General features: G+C 58.5%; 1 non-coding gene across 1 annotated transcript; it reads right to left on the bottom strand.

Moving 5' to 3' along the window:
- Positions 1 to 900: 900 nt before the first annotated feature.
- On the bottom strand, positions 901 to 2,715 carry LOC142796047 (small subunit ribosomal RNA). Its single transcript, XR_012893504.1, has one exon. It is a non-coding gene; the product is annotated as a small subunit ribosomal RNA (ribosomal RNA).
- Between the last annotated feature and the right edge of the window lie 2,285 nt (positions 2,716 to 5,000).

Raw genomic sequence — 5,000 nt, 5'->3', positions numbered from 1 at the left:
AGCGCGCAGACCCGCTAATCGCGACGAGCGCGACGTGGCCGTGCCGCCTTTCCCTCGGCAGCAAGCAAAACGCCTGGCAACGTCGACGCTCCCCTAACCGCGATCTCGCACCGTGTTTCGTGTGGCGAATTCAAAAGCCGGCCGGCGCTGCTGCAACCATTACGGTCGGTACGCATACGCCGCGGAGGGCGGGACGGTCATCGGAGCGTGCGGTTCCTCCATCGAGTACTGCGCACCTCGGCCGTCGCATCGCCGTGCCATGACCGGCCGCGCGTCAACGCGAACCGGTGCCAGCGAGATCCCTCGCCTGCAAGAACCGACCGGCAGCCTCCGTCACCCGAGGACGCGGAGGCGCTTGCCGCGGACGGCGGGACGGTATGCACTGGTGCACAGCGGACCCGTCACATCGCCAGTTCCTTGACCGACCGCCGACGCTTGTGCCGTTCCTCTCGTACTTGGCAGTCGCCGCGCGATTGTCGGGTCTCGTTCTTGCACGCTCGAACGGTCGGGAGGGCACTCGGCTGGCGTTTCGGGAACGCGCAGCCTCGCCTTCTACCGACGTAACCACGACTCGCCGTTCGCGCTCCGCCGCTCCTGTTTACAGTACTAGGCGGTCCCGCAGCGGTCGGGTCGCGCATTTCGAGCGCTTCGAGCCACGGTGCAGTGGCGGGTCGAAAGCCGACCTATGAGTGCGTTGCGCCGTTTGTACCCGCGTCCGCCACCTGGCCGACCGTCCAAGGTCGCGGTGTTGGCGTCCGCTGGGCGCAACAATTTGTCACGGGGTGCCGCTCCACATTCAGGCAGCCCCGTGGGGAAAAGCCGACCCCGCGTCCAAACGGGGTCAGCGGCAGAAAGTGTCGGGCGCAGACGCAGCTGAGGCGCTCACCCTTCACAATCCGTTAATGATCCTTCCGCAGGTTCACCTACGGAAACCTTGTTACGACTTTTACTTCCTCTAAATGATCAAGTTTGGTCATCTTTCCAACAGACCGGCGCAACCGAAAGGCCGCGCCGGACATCGGTCCGAAGACCTCACTAAATCATTCAATCGGTAGTAGCGACGGGCGGTGTGTACAAAGGGCAGGGACGTAATCAACGCGAGCTTATGACTCGCGCTTACTGGGAATTCCTCGTTCAAGGGGAACAATTGCAAGCCCCTATCCCAATCACGAAAGAAGTTCCACGGGTTACCCAGTCTTTTCAGACAGGGATAAAGACACGCTGCTTCCTTCAGTGTAGCGCGCGTGCGGCCCCGGACATCTAAGGGCATCACAGACCTGTTATTGCTCTGTTTCGTGCGGCTAGGAGCCGCTTGTCCCTCTAAGAAGGTTGTAAGGTGCTGGGAACCCCGCACCTATTTAATAGGCTAGAGTCTCGTTCGTTATCGGAATTAACCAGACAAATCGCTCCACCAACTAAGAACGGCCATGCACCACCATCCACCGAATCAAGAAAGAGCTCTCAATCTGTCAATCCTCCCAGTGTCCGGGCCGGGTAAGTTTTCCCGTGTTGAGTCAAATTAAGCCGCAGGCTCCACTCCTGGTGGTGCCCTTCCGTCAATTCCTTTAAGTTTCAGCTTTGCAACCATACTTCCCCCGGAACCCAAATACTTTGGTTTCCCGGAAGCTGCCCGCCGAGTCATTTGAGTAACTCAGGCGGATCGCTGGTTGGCATCGTTTATGGTCAGAACTAGGGCGGTATCTGATCGCCTTCGAACCTCTGACTTTCGTTCTTGATCAATGAAAACATTCTTGGCAAATGCTTTCGCAGTAGTTCGTCTTGCGACGGTCCAAGAATTTCACCTCTAGCGCCGCAATACGAATGCCCCCGTCCGTCCCTTTTAATCATTACCTCGTATTCCAAAAACCAACAGAACAGAAACGAGGTCTTGTTCTATTATTCCATGCAAGTTTATTCAGGCGACTCGCCTGCGTTGAGCACTCTAATTTTTTCAAAGTAAAAGCACCGGCCATCTCGAGGCACACAATGAAGTGCACCAAGAAAGAACCGGCATGATGTTCAGTCCGAGCCGTCGCATCGGGTAGATGCACTACTCGTCTGGAACTGAGATCCAACTACGAGCTTTTTAACCGCAGCAGCTTTAGTATACGCTATTGGAGCTGGAATTACCGCGGCTGCTGGCACCAGACTTGCCCTCCAATTGATCCTCGTTAAAGGATTTAGAGTGTACTCATTTCAATTACGGGGCCTCAAAAGAGTCCCGTATTGTTATTTTTCGTCACTACCTCCCCGTGCCGGGAGTGGGTAATTTGCGCGCCTGCTGCCTTCCTTGGATGTGGTAGCCGTTTCTCAGGCTCCCTCTCCGGAATCGAACCCTGATTCTCCGTTACCCGTAACAACCATGGTAAGCAAGTAACCTACCATCGAAAGTTGATAAGGCAGACACTTGAAAGAAACGTCGCCGGCTCGTGGCCATGCGATCAGCACAAAGTTATCCAGAGTCACCACACAATACGGGCCGAAACCCGATCGATCTTGGTCTAATAAAAGCACCCGTTACCCAAAGGGCTCCAGGCTCACTGCATGTATTAGCTCTAGAATTGCCACAGTTATCCAAGTAGGAAGAAACGATCTAAGGAACCATAACTGATTTAATGAGCCATTCGCGGTTTCGCCTTATTTCGGCATGTACTTAGACATGCATGGCTTAATCTTTGAGACAAGCATATGATTACTGGCAGGATCAACCAGGTAATCGTTCGACTGCGCGTCCGTCCTCGCCCTCGGCGGGCCGGACGCAGTCTGTGTGCGGCGGAGGCCACCTTCAGGCGCCCCAACACGCTTATTTTGCACTCCGAGATGACGGCGTTCGAGCTCGCTACGGCACAACCTTCCCGAAAGACGAGTGGGAGCCGTGCGGCAAGAAGCACGTTCATGCTCGCTCTTTTTCGTTGCATCGACTCGGTCGCGCCGTGCGGGTTGCCCAAGCCCGCTGCACTGTCGGTGGACCGGCCGGAACTAGCAACGGAGCCGAGACTGCAAAGCCGCCAGACGACGGGTCACGCCCGCGTCTTCGGCGCTTTCGCATCTGAATCGCCCGAGGACGACACGGAACACACCTCGATATCGTGGTAAAACGGCACCGTCCGACAACCAGCCCCTAACGCATCAAGCGGATGAGGCTGCAGACGACTGCCGTGGATTCCCCTGGAGCAGACCCGAGGACACGCTTGACGAGGCCGAAGCCCGCCGCATATCAGACACCCGGTCGCTTTCGCGTACGCCGCTCACGAGAACCCCCACATAATAGCAGCGATAAGTACCCAGACCTCCTTGGGCCCTAATACGAGCGTACTCGAGAAAATTTCACCGCGGGTGTGCCCCGAAACGTGTGGCATGTTGAGCGTGCCACAAGTCTACGTCGCTCTCAAACCCGCCGAGGTCGTAGAATTTGCGACCCTACTCACGAAATTCCCACCGAGGATACGGCCGCAAACGTACCGCACCTTGGGTAGGCCACGAGTTTGTGCAACACTACGCTGACGGCACAGCACCGAGGTCGTGCGCGCACGCACGGGAAAATTCCGCCGCGGTTTCTGCCGAAAACGTGAGGCACCACGACTCTCCGCAAGTTCGCGTCGACTGCGAAAGACCGAAGTCGTGAACGACGTGTCCGCTACTCGCCGCCGACACGCTGGACACCAAACGTACAACGACTCGACGGCGTCGTAGAGGCCCACGACGCGGTTTTCCTTAACGACGTCTCGGCGTGGCACCGACAGGTTAGAACGGCCGACCAACGTTCCCTGTCCGCCGTTCGGCTCAGTCGAAGGGCTCGGCGACTTCGGCAACGCTGCGAAGCCGCACGGTGACGCACGCCATGTCCCCATTTTTTTTTTTCTTTCTGCGTCTGCCGGGGTGCCCCTATAATAGCAGCGATAAGCACCCAGACCGCCGTGGGTCGCTCGCCCCGGCTGACGTGGTTTTTCGTACTCCTGCGGCGGTCGCCGTCAAGCACGTCCAAATACGCTACTTTCGTGGGCGCATTCACGCTCTTTCGCTTCGCCGGAGTGCCAGCACTCACTCTGCCAAAAACGGCGAACATCCGAGCGGCGGTTCCCACTTTTGCGTCGGCGTCGCAAACCCCGCCCCGGCAGACGAGGTTTGCCGTACTCGTGCGACGGTGGCCGGCGGGCACGTCGAAAGACGCCGATATCGTGCGCGAATTGGCGCACCTTGGCTTCACCGGAGTGCCGCCACTGACTCCTCCAAAAACGGCGAAGATCCGAGCGGCGCTTCCCACTTTCGCATCGGCGTCCCGAACTCCGCCCCGGCTGACGCGGTTTACCGTACTCGTGCGACGGTCGCCGGCGAGCACGTGGAAAGACGCCGATATCGTGCCCGAATCGGCTCCGTTCGGCTTCGCCGGAGTGCCAGCACTGGCTCGGCGAAAGACGACGAACATCCGAGCGACGGTTCTCACTATTGCGTACGCGTCGCAAACCCCGCCCCGGCAGACGCACTTTGCCGTACTCGTGCGACGGTCGCCGGCGAGCACGTAGAAAGACGCCGATATCGTGCCGGAATCGGCCCCGTTTGGCTTCGCCGGAGTGCCAGCACTCACTCGGCCACAAACGGCGAACATCCGAGCGGCGGTTCCCACTTAGCCGTCGGCGTCCCGAACTCCGCCCCGGCAGACGCGGTTGCCGAGCTCGTGCGACTAGCGACCGCGAAGCCGTCTCGCGACGCCGCTTTCGTGCGCGGCTCCCACTGCGACCTGGGTCACCCGAGGTCGACGAGCAAAAAAGAATGTCGAAAAAAATTTTTTTTTTTTTTGCGTCTGCCGGGGTGCCCCTATAATAGCAGCGATAAGCACCCAGACCGCCATGGGTCGCTCGCCCCGGCTGACGTGGTTTTTCGTTTTCCTGCGGTGGTCGTCGTCAAGCACGTCCAAACACGCCACTTTCGTGGGCGCATTCGCGCTCTTTCGCTTCGCCGGAGTGCCAGCACTCACTCTGCCAAAAACGGCGAACATCCGA

Source organism: Rhipicephalus microplus, unplaced genomic scaffold (genome assembly GCF_043290135.1).
Source record: "Rhipicephalus microplus isolate Deutch F79 unplaced genomic scaffold, USDA_Rmic scaffold_1048, whole genome shotgun sequence".
NCBI classification, from domain to species: Eukaryota; Metazoa; Arthropoda; class Arachnida; order Ixodida; family Ixodidae; genus Rhipicephalus; species Rhipicephalus microplus.
Note: the sequence above shows the minus strand (reverse complement) of the source record. Positions and strands in the feature narration are given on the sequence as shown.